Source organism: Tamandua tetradactyla, chromosome 1 (assembly GCF_023851605.1).
Source record: "Tamandua tetradactyla isolate mTamTet1 chromosome 1, mTamTet1.pri, whole genome shotgun sequence".
NCBI classification, from domain to species: domain Eukaryota; kingdom Metazoa; phylum Chordata; class Mammalia; order Pilosa; family Myrmecophagidae; genus Tamandua; species Tamandua tetradactyla.
This window is the reverse complement of record NC_135327.1, coordinates 220,576,988-220,598,230: the sequence shown is the minus strand read 5'-3', so window position 1 is coordinate 220,598,230 and position 21,243 is coordinate 220,576,988. Positions and strand designations below refer to the sequence as shown.

The following is a 21,243-nucleotide window of genomic DNA, read 5'->3' as shown; positions in this document are numbered from 1 at the left end:
GCCTAAATCTTTCACCGCAGCCTCTGGGGTAAAGTCTACAGTCCCAGAAGGACCTTCAGGATCCCTCCTGATCCACACTTCCATCCCTCATTGTACTACATTCTAGCCATGCTACATTACCATCAGCCTTTGGAAAGTACAGGCTCACTCTCAACTTCATGACCTTGCACATGCTATTCCTACTGCCTGGAATGCTTTTCCCTTCTTCCTCCACTGCTTAAGTCTGACTGGTCACTAACGATGGAATTCAGATGTAATACAGGAGGCCAGCCTAGCACCTCCCCTGCCAGCAGGCCAGTTGCTCCTGGTTGGTGTGGGGCTTCCAGGCCTTACTGGACAAAATGCATGTCAGAGCATGTGTCAGACTGTGTTTTAAGCATTCAGGTCTTACAGGCTGGTCTCCCCGGCTAAGCACACTCCTGTAAGGATGAGACTGGCTCCCCAGCCTGTGGCATTGGGCCTGACACAGAGATGGTCAGAAACTGTGTGGTTTTCTGATAATTTATCGTTTATCCTTGATCCATCATAACAGCCTCCACACAAGACTTTGTGTTTTCAGTTATTATTTTGCTGAATAAGTATTTAATGATGAAGTCCCAAATGATGCAGAGAAGAATGAAATATAATTTAGTAAGTTAAACAGTCTTTGCTCTCAGTAATTTATATTACACCCGCGTATGCACATATCTGTTCCTTGGACTTAAAAACAGAAGAATGAATGAACACATGTGTTTAGATAACAGAGCAATGGGAGATTGATAACTAAATATTTGCTAGTTAACAAATCTCTTGTGTAATATTTAAGTGCGGGAGGGTTTACATCCCTCTCTAGAGTAGAAGGATGGAGGAAACAATATGGTTTCCTCTTCATTTGGAGGGTGATAGCATGGGTGGGAGAAAAACCATTAGTTTTCTTCTTAGAGCAGTCGAGGTTGTGGGTAGAATATGTTCTGATGGGCAGGAGAGGACAAACTCACCATGGGGGGCCTGGAGCAGAACATTCCAGCAGCCTGGGGGACGGATTTCTAGGAGTTAGGATGTCCCAGGTCTCACACTTGTGACCTGGGCTCATTGGCCTGATGATTACAAATGTATGTGTGGTTGGCAAAATAATGGCCCCCAAAGGTGTCCCAATCCCCAGAACCTGAGAGCACGTTGGTCACATATTACATAATTAGGAATTAAGGTTGCAGGCTGAGTTCCGAAGGCTTATCAGCTGACTTTGAGATGGGGGAGGTTTTCTTGGACTGTGGGGTTGAGCCCAGTATAACCACCGGGGCCCTTGTAAGTACAAGAGGTGAAAGAGGGAGACAAGAGGGTGTCCGAGTGGGGCCCTGGGGTAAAGACTTCAGCACCGTGATTGGTGTGAAGATGGAGGAAGGATTCGAGAGCAAAGGAGTGAGAATGGCCTCCAGGTGCTGGGAAATGGAAGGAAACAGATTTTCTTCTAGAGTCTCCAGAAAAGAAAGCAGTCCTGCCGACACCTCAGCTTTTTTAGACCATTGAGTCCCACTTCAGACTTCTGACCTCCAGAGCTGTAAAACAATAAATATATGTTGTTTGAAGCTGCTAAGTTTATAGTAATTTGTTATTGAAGCAATAGGAAACAAATACGATATGCAAACCTGACTAAGCTCCTCTTAGTTATGGAATATAAAAAAATCAGAAGAATCTTGTCAAAATTAATTCAAAGATCTTTCTAAGCTGATTTATTTTATTTTACTAAGCTAACTATGTCCTTCTGTTGTGTCCTCATTGGCCTAAGTCAGGGCTTGACTCATGGTAGGTTTGCAATATATATTTTTGATTGAATGAATCTCTTACAGCTAAATCCATGAAACACCAAAATAACTATATTTTCAAAGAAATTACTTTATGCTAAAGTATATCACCTTTATAAAAATCTTTAATGGATGATCTTGTTATAGACGAAGAATACCGTACGTTGTGTTGTCATTCAAAGATGAGAGGCTTGTTTAGAAAATTTGTTTTTTTTTGAGTTGGGTTTAAACTAGAGGCTTATTGCTTCCCTGGATTCTAGAAACTTCTTGGTAGTTACACACAGTTGGAATATTAACCTGTCCCTTTACCTGCTCAAGAAAACCTTTATGACATGTAGCAAGCTACTACCATAAATCAATAGCAAAAAATGTGCTCATTTAGCTTTTAGTTTGGGAAACTTGGTGCCATTTGCTAATATATTATGAATAATCTTTCAGAATTAAGATGATTTCCAGTGTTGATAGGTTGTTTCACCACTCACTGATTCTCTGAACAAACCTTTGCCAAGATCCTGGGGCAACAAAGATAAAGGGAACATGGCGCTTACTCCAGAGAAGTGCACGTTCTAGATGGGAAGAGAGACAAGTTATGGGAACATGGAATAACAAGGGTTAAAATAATTTAGGGTTCCAAGGGGACAGGAGGGAATCAGGAACGAAGGACCAGAGGGAGCTTAGCAAGTAGAAGGGGACTTAAATTAACCACCTACTGAATACTGTGCCCTGTGCTAGGCACTCTCACGTATAATTTCATTATTTAATTTTTACCTTGAAGAAGATGGTATTTTAGTTGAGAAACTTTGCAAAGTCTTTTTGCAAAGAGAGGGATTTGCAATCATTGTCTTAGAAGTCATTGATCTTAAAGTCCAAGAGCATTGATCTAAAAGTTCTACTCTTTGTGGAGGACACAGAATGAACACTTTAGGTCAATGGGCCATAGGGTCTATTACAAACATTTAGTGCTGCTGCTGTAGCCTGAAAGTAGCCACAAATGATGTGAAAACAAATGGGTGCAGCAGCATCCCAATGAAACTTTCTTGACAAAAGTAGACAGCAAGCCAGATTTCTCCCCAGGCTGTAGGTTTGCTGACTGCTATTCTAAAACGGTAATTAGTAGGTACCATTTTGTTTGGACATTTTTCTATAGGCAGATCTCAGGTTTGCTTAGCTTCTCAAGTGGATCAGGGACTGCTGAGAGTTTGGGCTGGTGACAGTTTCAGAATTTATTTAGAGCCTCACAGATAGATGAGAGCAGACTGGATGAATAATGGAGAATCAACCATGACCTAATTTTCTAGCGTATCATATCATTATGCTTAATATTGAACAGGCATCTGAGAATCCAGATACGATACATCTTTAGGTCATTATAGATGAATTCAGAGAAAACCACACTAATTCAGCTTTGGCATGGGATTTGATATTGTGCGTGTTTTAACTCTGAGATTAAAAAATAAATAGGAATAGAGAAGACTTGTCTGGAGCCATTGGGAAGAAATAAGGGAAATATCTGAGCAGATGGCCTGGGAGAATCCTAAGGTCTGATGCTTTGATACCGCTGTCTTCTGGAATAAGTCAGAAACAGCTGGTTAGTGTAACGATGACAGAGCTGCAAGAGGCTATGTGAAAGGACGGCTGAGGCCCAGATTTGAAAAACAAAACACATCCTGACATCTTCAAGCAACAAGCCAGAAAAATCTGACTTTAATAGTAAAGATACTGTGGGAAAAGTCACAAAATGCAGACATTTGAGCAAGGAATCCTTTAAAGCAAAACAATGAATATTTTAAAGAACTGATTTTTCCAAGAATGTATATATAACATGGTAAGAAAACACCTGGAAAATTAGTCAAAGCTTCAAAAATGTTACTAAATGGAAACCCCTGGAGAGCCATTTAAAAACCTGTCCTGGCCCCATGTGACCAAAAGGAAATTTTCCTTTTGGCTGATGAGGGATAAGTGAGTGTGAAATCAGGTTACTTGGGGGAGGTAATTTCTTTCAAGAAAAACTTGATGTTAAAAACCCCAAAGTCAACTAGGTTTATAAGTTAGTTCCAAGTTTGGATGGTTTCAGCTGAATCAAAACATTTTCTCTCCAACAGGAATAGATTAAAAGTGCTGCCTGAGCCTCTTGTCCCGGAGAGCTCTGTGCCTGGATTTCTGCAGTGTGTTTCGATTTGGTTCCACCTCAGAGTCTGAGTTGTCACTCAGGGTTTTGCAGTGGGGGAACGAGGGAGGAAAGGATGGAAAATATGGGAGTTGATATCTCCCTGGAAGAAGTTGTGCATATTAACAGGCAACAGTTATTCCAATCAAAACAACTTAAACTTTTCCTTGTGTTTTGAATTCTGGGCATAAGTCTTGTCTTGGACAAGCAGATGTGCTTTTAGGATGAGCTCAGCTACCATAATTTAGACGTGAACTCTACTGGCCACCCTGCCCTTGGGGCCCCCTCTGCAACCAGGCATCAGACTTGCACCCGCTGTGTACCTGCATACTGTTTCAAGCCCTCTTCTAGGTTAGACGCAGTTTCAAAAAATTCAGAAGGACCTTTCTCAGTATATGTTATAGGACAGCTAAAGAAAATTATCTGTAAAGCAGATAAATGCTTTCATGTGGATCATGTGGAACAGTGTTTGTGTTTATGTAAAAGACTTTAACACATATCCTAATTAAGGATTCTTACAATTTTACTTCTCTTCCCCATCAGACAAAGCTTTTTGTGTAATGTAAGTATAGCAAAGAATAGCCGTACCTTGCAATCTTGTTGATGTTCTTTTATTTCAGCAAGGGTTAAATAAAGGGGATCTTCAAAACATTGTTGATGTATCTTATAAAGCTTTGAAGCTTTCGTTAGCTGCTCTGGAAGTCCTTTTTTACTATGAAAAGTTCACTAATGGAATTTATACTTTTCCACAGAAATTCACATCATAGCTGTGCATCGAAATGGCCTAGTCAGTGAGGATGCTATTGAAATTTTAAGTTAGTATTTAAACCAGTCTGGAGTGAATTATGTTCATTGTAAAGTCAGATGGTATAATGTTGTTTGGGTCAAATTAACCTTTTCTTTATCTTAAACCATCTCATCAATACCCGGGTATGAAAAAAATGCATATTATATTAAGACTGTGACATGCATTTTTTATTAACTCAAGTGCTGACTGTGGAATATGAATGAATGGGCTCATCTCAGCTTTTCCCATTTTAGCTAATGGCCTGCTGTCCTCCCAGTTGCCTGGTTTGACCATCTCCACCCTCCTCCCCGTCCCCACCCCAACTAGGGGCCACCATCTCCCCCTGGGTGTCTGAAGTGACCTCCTCTCCCTGCTACCTCCTGCCCACCTTCCTGCTCCTCCCCTCATCTGTTTTCTTCAGGACAACTGGAGTGATTCTTTAAAACTGTATCAAGGCTGGGCCCCTCCCTTGTGTACCCCTGGCAGTGCTTTGAGTAATTCTTAGAATGCAGCTCAAAGTCCTTCCATGACTCGGAGCCTGGGTGGCCTGCCAGCCATCTCCAAGAAGTCTTTTCCGCTGGCTTCCCACCCACTCATCCTGTCACTCCCATCTCACTAGACCCTTCGACATACCAGTCCACTCCTATCTCAAGAACTCTGACCTTGCACTTGTTCCCTCCAGGTCCTCACGAGCGTCCATCCCCCCTTCTTCTAGTTGTCCACCTAAATTTTGACCTCTTCAGAGACCCTTTGTCTAAAGTACATCCCCTCCACCCCATTCTCCTACTCTTCTTTTCCTTTGTAAGTACTTATCATATGACACTCAGTCTAGTATCAATTGATCACTGTTCTTATTTACTTGTTTTTAAATTTGAGAGCATGAGCTTGAGAGCAGGGTCTTGGGTCTATCATTGTACCTCCAGGTCTAGAATGGTCCCTGGCGCACGTTGGAGCTCTCAACACATCTACTGGATGCTGAATGAAGGAAAGAAAGAACCAGAACAATTCACATTATTTTGTTCTGTATAGGTAGAACAAGGCACAGTGCTGTTTTTTTATTTTTCTACCCTACTAAAGATTTGCCGTGTGATAGTAAAGGTTTGTCTTTGATTGACCTCTTGCCTAAAGATTTTACCAGTGTCCCTGGTTTACCTCCAACACAGATTCACATATGGATTGTGGTACCTGAATGTGTTGGTGATTTATGATTTCGTATGGGTGTCCATGTAGACAAACAGCAATTGGCTTCTTGTTCACCTTGTCCTCTGAGATTCATGGGCACATATTTAGCATAGGGAGGTAGAGTCCCATAGCCAAGTCTATTTTTAATTCAGGAAAGCTCCCGTAGTCATCCCAATACTCAAGAGGTTACCTTAAGAAATTCTGTATGACTAACAGAGCTTTTGTTCCCGCAGAGGTGCAATCATCTTCCTATAAATATGGTGTGAGAAGAAATTAGTAGTGGGAGGTAGTGGGAGGTGATGCAGGACATTGGATAAATGGTTTGTAGAACCTCATAGAAAATAATAAACCCATTCCATGCGGTAATTTTGTTGGCATAACTGTTCTGAGCTGCTTTTAAAAGTCAGGTTTATTGAAGTATAATTTAGGTACAGCAAATTTCACCCTTTTTAGCGTATATCTGAGTCCTGATAAAGGGATGCAGTCACGTAACCACCGCTATCATCAAGGTGTAAATTCCCATCAGCCTAAATCGTCCCTCTAGCCCCTTTGTAATTAAGTCTCTCCATTCACTCCTGACCATCCCAGACCACCGATCTGTGTTCAATCCTTGTAGTTCATTCTTTTCTAGAATGTCACACAAGTGGAAGCATATGAGTCCAACTTCTCTCGGTCTGCATAATGCATTTGAGACTCATCCATGTCATATGCATGTCATTCGTTCCTTTTTATTGCTGAGTAACACTCCTTATATGGCTATATCACAGTTTACTTATCCTTTCTTCAATTGAAGAATGTTTAGGTTGTTTCTAGTTTTTTGGGATTATAAATAAAACCCTTTATAATATCCATATGTACTTTTGGGGGGAACATGAGTGTAATGGTTAATTTTGTGTGTCACCTTGGCTTGGACATGGTGTACATTTGTTTGATCAAGCAAGCACTGGCCTGTTTGTTACTGTGAGGGCCTTTCATGGATTTAAAACATTAAACAGTTAATTTTATCTGTGTCTGATGATATCCAAAATCAACAAAGGAGATGGCCTTCAGCAATGAGAGATGTCTCATTCAGGCAGTTAAAGGCTATAAAGGGAGAACTGAGGATTTCAGCAGTCAGTAAGAAGGATTTCTGCCTCTATTTCAGCTAGCCAGCTTCTCCTGGGAAATTCATCAAACCCTCATTGGCGTTCCCAGCTTGTGGTCTGTCTTATAGAATTTGGATTTGCCAGTCTCCATGGTCACTGATGCCAATTCTTCTAGTAAACCTCATAGTATTTATATGCTTATAATCACGTAACCAAATCTCTGTGTTTCTTAAAAACTATATAAATTTATCTTGGAGATTCTGACAATAAAGTGTGTAGAATCCGGTGAAAAGATTTTTATTTCTCCTTAAAGCTTTTTCCATTAGTATTTTTCAGTCAATGGGGCAGTATAGCAGAGTGGTTTAAGAGAGAGAACTCTGGGGCTAATGCACTGAGTTTGAATCCCAGCCCTGCTGCTGACCACCTTGACCTTGTGCAATCTCCCTCTGCCTCAGTTTCCTCATCTGTATAATGGAGATAATAAGATGAATGGTTAATGTGTAAATAATGCTTATAACAGTGCCTGGCAAATATTAAATACTGTGTGAGTATTAGTTGCTGCAGTTATTAATTAAACTTTATCCCCAATACTCTGAAAATGTGTCTTTCATGCATTTATCAGACTAACACAGCTGGCAGGAACTAGACACCTCCTCAAAGAATGATTAAAATCCAGTTAACTGTGAGAACCAGGGTTTCATGACATGAATGAATGTCCAGTTGCACATTATCCCCAGATATTTTTAAATGGAATCACTTCTCTGGTCCACGGTGTGCTTATTTCCTTTACTTTTGGAGGCTCAGAATGCATTTGTGATTTCGAGGAATGCTGTCCTGCTCTGTCTACTCCCTGCTTCCTACCTTCCATCTTTTGAAGAATTGTGTCCACCATAGTTTGGCCACCACATCCGTGTTAGAAGTTCTGGCACAGGCCTTGAAGTTATCCCCTCCCTCTCTTCCTAGTTTCTTTGTTGCTATCTCTATGCAAAAAAAAAAAAAAAAGATTGTTTCTTTTAGCCCAGCTTGGCAGCTTCCTTCCTGATGTTTATCGTGGTGATCCCTCCAAAGCATGTACCTGCTTTGGTTTCCCTATTTGGCGTTTTTGGCTGAGTCTGTGGACGCCCTGTCAGGTTGGCTCTGCTTTGGGGCCACTCCTTCAGGGCTCTGAGCACGTGATCCTGGGGACCAGGGAGCCTCAAGCCTGCCCATTGGTGTACCCTGCTCAGACACAGTATTTTTCCACTGTGCAGTTCAGATGGTCACAAGAGATCAAGGAATTTGTTGTTCTGAGCATTGTCCACAGGCCAAATAATGTCTCACAGGCGCAGAATTCCTTTCAGAGCTTTGACGTTTTGTGGCTTATATAAATTTGCAAGGTGCCCTACTGAATGTCTTACTAAAAGTTTAGCTGCTGGGGCAGGGGGTGATTACAAGAATGTTTTGACATTATAAAGGGCTTCTCACTTGAAGCTCTTGAGACCTGCCCACTTCTGCACAACGTACCCAGAAGACGTTCCTTCAACGATGGGAGAAAGCAGGAGAAAGTAACTCCAGACCCATCTCCTCCCTACCCCACAGGGGCTGCTGATAGGTAGAGTACATGGAAGAGTGATCGTGAACCCTCAGTGTAGTGTGTTCTTACCAAATGCAATTTGCATGTCAGTAGGTTCTCATTTGGCATTTGTTGTCCACTTAGACAAAGGGAGCAAGCTCTAGCCCCTGCCTCCCAAAGCTTGACAATCTTATTTTTTTGGAAATGTGTATGTATGTAGCCAGTAGAGAACAAACAGAAAATATTTACCTTCACCAAGTTGTGAAATGCATGAATTGGTGGTATCTTGAGAGGCCAACGAGACAAACAGAAGTCAGGACACCACAATGATAGTGAACTCATTGTGACCCACCATGAAAACCATTCACTCACAAAGTCAGCGCTCCTTTCTGCAAAGGGTTTTGGTTCTCTTTTTGCTGTGTCTACATCTACAGTGCCTCCTTGTTGACTAGAAAAACATACTCATGCAGTGGCTTTCAGACTGGTTCAAGTTGAAGAATATCCGGAAGTTACATACTTTTTGTGGCACACGGTGAAATGATGACATGTTGCATTGTTTTGCAACTTTGCACATTGTATGTTTTTTTCCCCATTATATATCTATATATGTGTTTATCTGCATATGTATTTAACTTTCAAGCATGGTTTTCTGAAAAGTTGGCTTTTACTATTTTTGGATACTATCAACAGTATGAAATCATAATCACAAGGACGTAGGTCAGTCGACCAGCAGGCTGAGTTTTCCTTTCCTGTTTGTTTGCTACCTGTTTATTCATTTTGTGGTTGTAGTAGAAAGCACCGTAGAGTTTTAAAAAATAAATGAGAGGAGAACTTATCAAAAATTCTGCCCATGTACTTCATCTTTTCCACTTGTGGTTCTGGGTAGTACCCACATCCTTTGACTTTTGAATCAGAACACCTCCTGAAAACTGCTGGAGCTCCAGGGCTTTGCAGGAGCCTCTTTGAAAATTTATGAGGACTGACATTTCCTTTTTAGAACTTGCACTCTAATGGAGTATCTGGGAAGCCCACACAAGAGCAGCCTAAATCCCATAAAGTGGGAAGTGCATCCCCATGGGAGCATTTCCCCAAGGACTGAGGGAGGGGTGATAGAGTTTCTAGAGCTCAGCAGTGAGGATTTGAGTGCTTATTTTAGCAGCCTGTACCTCATATGTCCCTCACGTCAGCTGCTATTTTGACTGTGAACATCCTCCTGCAGCCGGTGACCTGCTGATTCCAGAAGCTTTCCCAGGAAGAACGAGACCCAGCTCCTAGGTCTAATGTTAGAGAAAAATACCTGCAAAATGCAGGGATCTAGTAACAGAGGTAAAGGGTCAGATGGTTTGTCATAGGCAAGTTTTTGTACTTCAAAATGCATTTAATATGTGCCAGCTTGGTGAAAACTAAAATGTATTTGGTGAGAAGTCCAGTTTTGGGATCCAGTGGAAAATATCCAGTGGTCCATGGATAAAACTCTAATGTATAAAAATACTACAGAGATCATAGTTTAGGCTCACAAAATCCCCTGTACATTACTTGAGAGATAAAATACCCTGATGTCTAGTATTCTTAAAATAGTCCATCATTTGTTCTTTATCCAAGCTTTCTGCACACAGACACACACCCCAATATTAAAATGCAGCCAAGGAAGCCTTGTGTGTTTTTGAGAAATGGCCTTTCCATTTTCAAAAGGCTTTATGGTAGGTCTTGTCACCCTTGAAGTTGAGTTCCTGCCCCCCACTGTCCCTCTGCCCTCATCTCATACTGGACCTCTCAGTTGCCACCATCGCTCACCACTCTAACCCTAGCTTCCGTAGATGACAGGCCTGTCACTCACGAATGGTTTTTCCATCAACTCGTTTGCTGCTGGAATGAGTGTTATTGGAATGACCAGGCGTGGGCACCAGTCTAGTAAGTGCATGTCCGAGGGCTGTAGCGTGGGGCTCTTCCTGCCCAGTTAGAGACCCGCAGTGAGCTCTGCAGGGTATCCTGTCATGCCAATCAGTAGGTACCCTCTCATAAGTAGATGGCTTGTTGGCTTGGAGGCATTTTATGTATTCCTTGCTGATGTTATTTATAAATTTTAATATTATGTGTTTTATTATTTTAGTATCTTTTATCTCTACATATCTAAATATGGTATATATGATATATTAAGCATGTTATATGTTATTATCACATATAAATAAATATTTGCTGTTATTAGTTTTGCAGTGGTTATATATAGTGGTCGTGTGTAGTCAGGTATCTGGCAGGAATTTGGAAGAGAGGGAAGTCTTTAGGGAAGAAGATAAGTAGTCAGGGAATGCCTCATGGAAACTGGGGCATCTGAGCTGAATCCTCAACGATATCTTGAGATTAATGTGGGCAAAGGGAAGGGGTGCGCTAGGCTCTGTGAAGACGGCCGGAAGAAGCTGCCATCCTCTCTCTAGAACGGTGGGAGAAGGCAACCAGAGGGAGAGGTGCAGCTCCTGGGAAGCCTGGGCTGAGGACCTGCAAGGCGGGCAGAGAAGGGCAGGATGTGGGTGCTGCAGTGTTAGGTAGTGTGTGACCAAAACTCACCAAAAAATGCCCGTTGGCTGTGGCACCTGGTGTCAAACAAGTCTTGAGAGTTAACATAAAAGCATATGGTTCCCCTTGTATATCTCCCCTCTTAAGACACAGTTTGTCTAAGATTAGTCTGGTTAAAGTTTCTACCTAGGGCTTGGCAATCATTTGAAGGTCAAGTGAAAGTTTATTTTGAGCCTGGCCCTCGAGCTTAACTTCTCATCCTGCTGCCTTCCCTGTATCGATTCTCCTTTCCCCAATGTCCTCTTTTCCTCTGGAAGTTTTTTTGTGCGTTTGAGCAGGCTTGAAGTTAATTAAACTTCAACCTGTCACTGAATTTGGGTCCTTTCTTGATTGTATTCTTGCTCTTTTCTTTTTTCCCAAGTATATCCTGAATACATTAAATTTGATCCTCTTGTTATTTTTTTCCTCTCAATGTACTACATTCTAAGGCTTTCTCATCCAGTGACTGAGGGTTTCCCCTTTGTCTTTGAGCAAATCAAATTCCTAGAGCTGAAAGGTATTTGACGTACATGCATTTTAAACTCCTTATTGGCCTTTGTATTCAGGATCGCCTCGGAGATTTCTCTTCTCTCTAGATCAAAGTTGAAGAAGCCCAGGGTGATTCTTCTGCGCAGCATTCGGCTGAGAACCTCCACCCTAGAGGGGCTCGAGAAAGGGGGGCCCAAGTCTGAGAGCTGGGGCAGAGGGTGGAGCTCTCCTAAGCAGGGGGTGTTGAGGCCCCCCTGCCTTTTTCTCTTGGTTTCTTTTGGTTCTCTTGGCCTTTCCTCTCTTTGAATGACTTCCTTTTTCTTTTCGCTGTGTCTGGACGAGTAAGAGCGTCTCCTTCTCCGCAGCAGGCAAATTCCTCACCACTTGAGAATAATGAGGAGGAGCCCCAGGGGAAACAAGGGGGCTTGTATGGTTCTAGCCCAGGTCACAAGGCTCCCAAGCTTTTTAATAATGAATAGATTTATGGCAGAGGAGGGAAAATCATTTTTGTGTGGGTTTTTTTTTTTTTTTTTTTTTTGGCATAAAACCCGGCAGTTTGTCTCTGTTTATCACAACCCTCTTTGTGGCTTAAAGTAATGAGTGCTTAGCTGGCTGAATTTCAGCAGGCCACGGTATAATCATGGCTTTTTTACCTGGTGAGAACTTCCCAGGAGCTGCTCGCCCTCTGGCCCCTTGCCCACCAGGAGCTGAGTCCCTTGTAAGTTGCCTCTGGGCCTAGGTTTCTGGACATGAACCTATTGTCTCCAGGCTGCCATGCCTCCTGTGTGGGTATCAAAACCAAGGATGCAAGGGCCGGCAGTGGTGGCGCCGTGGCAGAATTCTTGCCTACCGTACCACAGACCCAGGTTCGATTCCCAGTGCCTGACCGTGTTTCCCCCCCACCCCCCCCCAAAAAAAAACCAAAAAACAAAACAAGGACACTAGGGATGCCAGGGCTGTCCCTCGCCGGGCTGAGGTGCAGCTCGCTGCTGCACAGTCCTGGGCTTTCTATCTTTAAATGAAATTGTTTCCTAAAATGACTTTTTCAAAATGTGGTGCAAGGAAGTGCTGCGAGGGCCCGGGGAAGAGATCTGCAGAGGGACCTCAGTAGCCTAAAATCAAAGCTTCCCCAAGGCCACCCTGCTATTAACCAACCTGTCCGGGACCTCGGGGCTGGAGCCTTGCTCATAACAGCACCACTCAGGCAGAGCCGCTTGCCCGTAAGGCCTGACATTATTACCAGGGGAGCCATAATGTTGCTAAATTAGACCCAGGACGATAGATACATGGGGACATGCACACGTACCGAATTCTTTCTAGTCTGTTGCACTTCTAGTACAGTTGGGGTTTCCCCTCATTCCCTCCAGCCTTTGAGGAAAACACATGTTTGTTGAAGATCGTCTCTGCCCTCAGTTAATAGCACAGACCAAGGTCCAGCCAAGCCACTTACTCTGGCTGCCCTTCACTGGGTACTCTAGGAAAATTAGGAGTTTTTTTCCCTGTCCAGCATCTTGCATTGTCTGTGCTCTCAGGCTTTTGTCAGTTCCTTCTAGCTACGCACATCCATCTCCTGCCCCTTGATGGATCCTCACCCATTCTTCTCCACCGCCTCAGCTCTACTTTTGTTACCAGACTCCTCTTCCCAAGCCCCCTTATTTGGATCTGATTTCAGTTTGCATTTAGAAAGTTTTAATATTTACCCAAGACGACTCTTGCTTTTAGACCAAATATATAAAATCTCAGTCATCACAGAAAAATATGAGCTTCAGAGGGTCATTCATAGAAGTGACTTTATGCATTGAGTTTAACACGAAGGACTAGAATGTATACTTTTATTGAGTACTTTTTATAAGAGGCTTTAAAAACAATATTCTAACCTCCATGTATAGTTTACAGTTGCTGGTGTGAATGAATAATTGAAAGAGAAGATGTTATTTAGAAGTAGAATATTCATCGATCCGGCTTTGTCCATACAAATGGCTGTCTTATGTCATTTATGATTGCATATTTTATTTTCTTTCTTAGATTTCCAAGGAGCGATGTTTCTTTTTCCTTTTTCAGGGCCACCTTAAGAGCTGTGATACGAAGACTCTGAAGTCATCCCACAATTGAAGCCATGATTTAATTATCAGCATTAAGGTAGGTATTCAGGAAAGAAACATGGTGGTTCCGTGGTTAACACAGTACTGATTTTGCCTGCATTCTGAGAATATTTGTATGTTGTGAGGGGTGAGGTTTTATTTGAATGGCATTCGACAAACCAGCCCTCCATGAAAACTAAAGCTACCTGTGACGGGACCACGAACATACAGGAGAGAGATTTAGAAAAATCTTTGTATTTCTTCAACCATGCTGAACCCTAGTGTACCCATTTTAGGGCTTCTGAGAAAGAGGAGAAAAACATGATATTGGTGCTTTCTTTCTGAACTTAGCTGTGGCTGTGAGAGAGCTTTCAGGGGCTCTGAGTTAGAGCTCCAAGGTAGGAGCACAGTCAACAATAGAAATTGGGGCCAGAAGCCTCCTTCTGGGAACCATGCAATCTGACGTAACTGCCTCTCCAGGGCAGTATTTTTCAAAGTGTTCCTGGAACACAGTTCCTTAGTCTGTTAATGCAGGGGTTAGGAGTGGGGGATGGGCTTATGAGGAAATGAGTTTAGAAGACAATGGATTAAAGTTCAGCAGCCTTCCTTACTGAAAGATCTCAAAGAGCCTTTAGCTAAAGTAATGAGGGTTTCGGTTCTCCATAAGCCTGCTTTGTCCTATACTTTCCACAGTCCTGCAGAATTCTTTCCTTGTGGGTCTCTTGGAATCTGGGTTCCATTTGTTCCTTGAATATCTGCTGGACACCTATTTGGGGTCAGCCCTGAATGATTTTAGATACTGAGGACACAGCATTAAATGAGATCGGTAGGTCTCGTGTGTAGATAGTAAGCAAGTTGATAAGTAAATATACAAGGTAATGAATGAGAAGCATGATTAACAAATGTTAATGAGAATGGAGCCAGGTAGCCTGGGTTGTAATCTGTCTCTGCCACTTATAAACTTTATGATCTTGGGCAAGACAGTGAGCCTCTCTATGATTTAGTTTTGTCGTCTGGAAAGTATTGATAATAGTGTCTACTCATAAGGTGGTTGTATTAAAAGTAGTGATTACATGGTGGTACATACTAAACCCTATGCAAGTGTTTTCAAAATCCATGCTTATAATAATGACAGCTAAGTGTTTTGAAAGTTGTATGATAGACTGACTGGACAATAAGTGGTGGAGGATGGAAGCTTTTGGAAAGAGTGATTTGGGACTGCCCTGATGAGGACATCTGTACCAGTGAGAAGTAGTGAGCTATGCAGAGAATATGGGGAGAGCTTCTAGACAGAGGGAAAACCAAGTGCGAAAGGATTTGCCTTACACAGAACAAGCGTTTGACAAACTCCAGTATCCCTTCATGATTCAAACACTCAACAAACTAGGAAGAGAAAGGGACTTTCCCAACCTATGAAAAACCCACAGCTAATGTACTTTCTGGTGAAAGACTGAATGCTTTCTCTTTAAGATCAGGGACAGACAAGGATATACACTTTCACCACTTCTATTCGATATTTTACTGGAAGTTCTAGCCAGGACCTTAGGCAAGAAATGAAGTAAAAGGCACCCAGATAAGGGAGGTAGAAGTAAAACTATCTCTGTTTGTAGATGAAGTGATCTTGAATATGGAAAATCCTAAGGTATGCATTCAAAAACTGATCAAAGTAATAAACAGGTTCAATAAGCTTGCGGGATACAAGATCAATATACAAAAAATCAGTTGGATTTCTATAGACTTGTAAGGAACAATCTGAAAACGAAATTAAGAAAAGAATTCTGTTTACAATAGCAAAAAGAAAGAATAAAATAGGAATAAATTTAACAAAGTTGTGAAAGTTATACTCTGAAAATTACAAAACATTGTTGAAAGAAATTAAAGAAGAACTAAATATACGGAAAAGGCACTCCATGTTCATGTATCCCAAGGCTTCATATTGTTAAGATGACAGTACTCTTCAAATTAATCTATAGACTCAGTGAAATCTCTGTGAAATCCCAGCTGGCTTTTTTGCAGAAATTGAGAAGCTGAACCTAAAATTCGCTTGGAAATTTAAGGGACCCTCAATAGCCCTTGAAACAATCTTGAACAAGGAGAAAATTTAGAAAACAAACACTTCCTGATTTCAAAACTTACTACAAAGCTACTTATCAGGGCAGTGTGGTACTGGCATAAGGGTAGACATAGCTATAGTGAATAACTTGAAAGTCGAGAAATACATCCATACATTTATGGTTGATTGATTTTCATCAAGGCTGACAAGACAAATCAATGGAGAAGGAAGGTATTTTCAACAGATGCTGCTGGGACAACTGGATATCCATATGCAAAAGTCTGAAGCTTGACCCTTACCTCACAACCATATACATGAATTAACTCACGGGTCAAATGCCTAAAAATAAGCACTAAAGTCATGAAACTTTTAGAAGACAACATGTGAAAATCTTTGTGACTTCTGATTAGACAATGGATTCTTAGATATGGCACCAAAAACAGAAGCAACAAAATAAAAAAATAGATAAACCAGATTTTTTCAAATTTAAAACTTTTACACTTCAAAAGATATACCTTCAAGATAATGAAAAGACAATCTATAAAATGGGAGAAAATATTTGCAAATCATATGTCCGTGAAGGGACTTGTAGATAGAATATATAAAGAACTTTTACAACTCAAAAAAAGGACAAATAACCCAGTTAAAAACTGAGCAAAGGATCTGAGTAGGCATTTTTCCAACAGAAGATATACAGATGGCCAATAAACACATGAAAAGATGCTTAACGTTATTATCCATAAGGGAAATGCAAATCAAAATCACAAAAGATAACACTTCACACAAACACTGGAATGGCTTTAATCAAAGGCAGATAATAACAAGTATTGGCAGGGAGGTAGAGAAATGGGAATCCTCTCTGCTGGTGGGAAAGCAAAATTGTGCAGCTGCTTTGGATAGCAGTCTGGCAGTTCCTCAAACAGTTAAACATAGACTTATTGTATGAGCCAGCAATTTCACACCTATGTGTTTACCCAAGAGAAATGAAAACATGTGTCTACACAAACACTTGTATATGAGTGTCCGTAGCAACATTATTTATAAAAGCAAATGTCTTTTAGCTGAGGAACATATAAATAAAATATGGTGCATTCAAAAAAATATATATATATATGGTACATTCATATTTCTTAGTTCACCATCTGCTAAAACAAATACTGTATGATGGGTTGGCTTTGTATAATGTGAATTTAATGGCTCATGGTTTTGAGGCTAGGAGAGGTGTCAGCAGGGCAGCACCTTTACCCCAAAGACTGTGGTATCCTGGAGCTGGCTGCCAGTGATCCTTGGGTACTTGGCTTTTCTATCACATGGCAGTGCACATAGCAGTGATTTCTCTCTTCTCTTCTGGGATCTGTTCTCCTTCACTGTGCTTTTCTCTTCATAAAGCCTGCAGTAATAGGATTAAGACTCAATCTCATTCAGTTGGACCACATCTTAACTAAAAACAAAATTTTCAAAAAGTCCTATTTGCATTAATTCAACCTACCATATCATACAATGGAATATTATTCAGCCATAAAAAGGAATGAAGTACTGATATGTGTTACAATGCCAGTGAACCTTGAAAAGATTATGCTAAAGGAAATAAGCCAAACACAAAAGACCATATACTATATGATTCCATTTATACTAAATTTCCAGGTAGGTGAGTCTAGATGGAAAGTGGATTAGTGGTTGCCTAGGGCTAGGTGTTTGGGAGAAATGAAGAATGACTGCTAATAGGTATGAGATTTCTTTTGGGGGGAGATAAAAACAATTTCCAGATTTGATTGTGATGATGGTTGTGCAACTCTGTGACTAAATAAGGACCACTGAATTGTACTTTAAATGTGTCAATTGTATGGTATGTGAATTATAGCTCAGTAAAGCTGATTAGATAGATAGGTAGGTAGGTAGGTAGGTAGGACAGACTTAGAGTGATACTCAGATGCTTGGTGATGAAATGAGCTATAAGGAATTGAGGACAGTGGAGCAGTTAAGACTGACTTCTATGTTTGGGACTTGAGCAATTTCTGAGAAGGAGTGGGAAGACTGAGGGAGGCGTATATGTGTGTATAGTTTTCAATGGGAAAGGCTAATTATGAGGATCAAGAGTTTTGTAGTGGCAGTATTATGTTTGAGGTGCCTGTTAAATATCCAGATAGACATATTAGGAAGGTATTTGAATGTGAGCCCAGAGCTTAGGGGAGCAATCCACATTGGAGATAAAATGATCCAGATTGGAGATAAAATTGAGGTAAGGATGAGAGAGGAGAAAGAGAGAGAGGCAGAGAGAGGATAGCTGAAGAAGGAACAAAAATGATGAAAATCACAGTCACTCTGAGGTTCTTTCGTGCTCTGCTGAAAAGCATAGAGGTCCTGGAAGGGTGGCAGGCCAACTTTTCCCTTGGAACCAGCTCTTCTGAGCACGAATCCTTCTAGGGAACACCAACTTCTAGGCAAGGATGGGGCAGGAGGTAGGTGTTAGAGTGGGGTTCAAAGGAGTGCCATTCTGCTTTGCTCTCTGATGTTTTGATTTTGTTTTGTTATTTTGATCAGAAGAAATCCTAGAGAAGGATTTTACTAATGGATTTTGCAGTTGAGTTAGAAAAGTTTGAAAATCTTCATTTGGAACCAGAATAAAAAGAAAAGACGTATGCTTTTAGAAGCAGGAAAAGTCTTTCTTAAGCAACACTGTATTTAGGATGCTTCATTGCATCTCCTCTGGCATTGGGAGAACATGTTGTTTGGGCCACCAAGATGAGAGCAGTTCCTGAAGAGAAGTGTAGGAAAAAGTGGTTACTTTTCAAAAAGTCGCACACCATTATTTGAGGTATTTCATCCACCTCAAAGTACTTTGACTGTAGGTCTCACCCATTTTCATTAATGCATTCTTATTTTATTTTACTATTTTAGATTATATGAAAACAACTTTTTAAGATACATATTCCTTCAAGTAACATCTCTGGCTCTCTCTTCTCTTGAGAAAATGTTGGATGGAAATAGGCAGTTAATTGCACGCTAAAGCCCATTTACTGTTTTGTGTTTTGAGCACTTGAATAAAAACTACTCATTTTGGATGAGTTCAGTCCTTTTTCTTTTTGTGTGTGAATGTGTGTTTGCATGTTTTGGTGAGTCAGATTCTATATATCTTGAGTGGTTTTAGCTAAAATTTCTGGCTTTCTTATATAGAATATAAATTCTACTGTCAAACAATATTTTTAAAAATCCAATGTTTTGGCCAGCTTGGCATGAAGTTAGAGAATGCCAGAGTTTTCCAGGAGCTGGCTAAAGTCCCTGACACCAGTTTTTTGCGTGCATGTTTTAATTTTGTATGTGGTTGGTGTTTGGTTGTGTTTTGTTGTTTATATGGGTGGCATGTATTGGGGATTTTGAGGAGAGAATTTTAAGTATTACTTTCTAAAACAGTCTTATTCTGAAAGATGCCTCAGTGTCTTCAGGGCACAGGCCTATGTGATTTATATTTGTGATCATGAGAAAATAATGTCAGAGGTAGTGTGTCCTGCTCTGCTGGAAGCTGAGCTGCCATCCATGAGGAAATGTCTGGCTTAAAAGAAACCCTGGTTTTGGGATCTTGGATTTTAGACTGTCCCATGCCCAAGACTTAGGGCCTTTCAGTAACTTCCGGCAACCTTGGACCACAGAAAGAGAGTGACTACCTGGAAGGAACCATTTGAACCTCAACCTGCTCTCTTGGCTTGAAGACTTTGCCCAAGGACATGCAGAAAGGCCATTGGTTCTTGGTTCTGAAAGAGCAAGAGAAGGGGGCTGCAGAGTGAAAGCCTTTGGCCTCTGAGGGACACAGCACGAGGAGGGTTGGGCGAGGTCAGTGGACAGGTCTTCGCTTTGCTTTCAGAGAACCGGGCTCCCGTGAGCAGGTACCATAAACCGCATCTCACGTCACTTTATGGAGGAGACTTGACTCATGTTTTCCTGCTCAGTCAGGGTAGATCAGCGCAAATTTCTTTGTTTCTCAAAGACATCTCGCTTGCCTTGGGGCGTAGCCAGGCCTGCAGTGGGGGAGTGAGTGCCTTTTTCCCAGGCCTCAGGCCCAGGGCCCGAGCTTTGCTGGCCTGTCAGGTCCAGTGAGCCCGTATGAGGCAGGCAGCTTCCCCTGTGAGCCCGGAGGTGGGCGGTGGGCCTGTGGACAGGGTCTTCAGATGCATTTCCTTGGCGTGTGGGAACTTAGGTGATAAGAAGAGAGAGGAGTCGCGCTGTTTGGCTATACAATTAGAAAACTGGTTAGCAGTTTGTGGGTGAGTGAGGGGCCTCATCTCCTCTCTTTTTTTTTCTGGCAAAGATATTTGGATGTTGATAATAACTACGCTTAGGGAATTTCATCTCAAACTGCCACGAAGTTTTACTTTTAAGTAAAAATGGAGGTTTTTTTCCTGATGCTTTCCTACCAAACATCAGAGAGTGTCCCGCTTTCTAATAGGCAAAACAGACAGGCACACAAAAATCCCGAAGGAATCGCTTTCTTTGTGATATTTTATTAGATCCAATTTAAGATGCGGGCCCTATTTAAAATAGAATTTTCAGTAGAACGTGAAACAGAAACCATGGCAGAAGAGAAATACACCTTTGTACTTCTCTGGTCCTCATTTCCCTCCCCACTCCCACCCCACTCCCCCACTCCTGTGTTTGCATGAAAAATAGGTAGCAAAAGTCTTAAGGGGTAAAAAACAAAACACAAAACCATCAAGTAAAAGGTTGAATATAAATTGGCACAAGCCTTAAGTTTTTATTTCACTTTTGCTAATTCTCTTTGCCAGGCTTAAGGCTTTCAAACATTCTTTGGCCCTGGGAAGGAGTTGTATAACCATAAAACTTGAGAATCCTGGCCCTAGAAGAAATGTTCCTTTAAAAAAAAAAACCCAAGGACAGAAAATTGAATACAGCTGTGCAAAAAGGCCAGCGATGGTTCAGAGCGGCTGTGGACGCCTGACCAACTCACCCAGTGCACTTGGGCTGTGCTTTCTTGGAGAAGGAAAATGGGGAGCTTCAGGGCTCCTTTGATGGTCTCAGGGAAAAGCTAAATTCTTCTTTCAGAACTATGTGTCTCTGTGGCGCGAAGAGAACATTCTTTTCAATCTTGTCACCCAACGTTGGCTTGGGGGAATATTTTATTTCTCCTGCAGAAGGTTGGGACTCATAGGTCCTTTACTGAGACTCCATGAATTCTGCAAACTTTGCAGTTCACAGTTATAAATACGATTTGGAGCATAAACAGTTGACGCCAGATTCCAAAGACGGAGCAGGCAAGATTTTGAACCCCACCCAGATCCTGGGATACGGGAGCTTTAAAATGCAGTCCTGAGAATGTGAATTTGTTGGTCCTTTCTCTCCTCCCTGGCCTGGCCGTAGCCACTGGCTGGTGCCCCCATGGAAAGGTTTGTAACCCGCAGAGGTTTCACAGGGGACCCTCACCTCTGCCTGGCCTGCCTTTAGTCACTTTGCTCCTTGTCAGACCGTGTAATGATGATTCATACTTCTTCCTCTGCAAGATTAGA

The 21,243-nt window shown here is 41.6% G+C and overlaps 1 protein-coding gene across 17 annotated transcripts in view; it reads left to right on the top strand.

The window, feature by feature from the left end:
- The window catches only part of SVIL (supervillin), a 209,602-nt gene that overhangs the window by 49,063 nt on the left and 139,296 nt on the right, over positions 1-21,243 (top strand). For all 17 annotated transcript variants that reach the window (XM_077152567.1, XM_077152551.1, XM_077152612.1 and 14 more), the window contains one exon: positions 13,655-13,732. The gene's annotated coding sequence lies outside the window, so the exon portion shown is untranslated. The remainder of the gene's footprint in view (positions 1-13,654; positions 13,733-21,243) is intronic.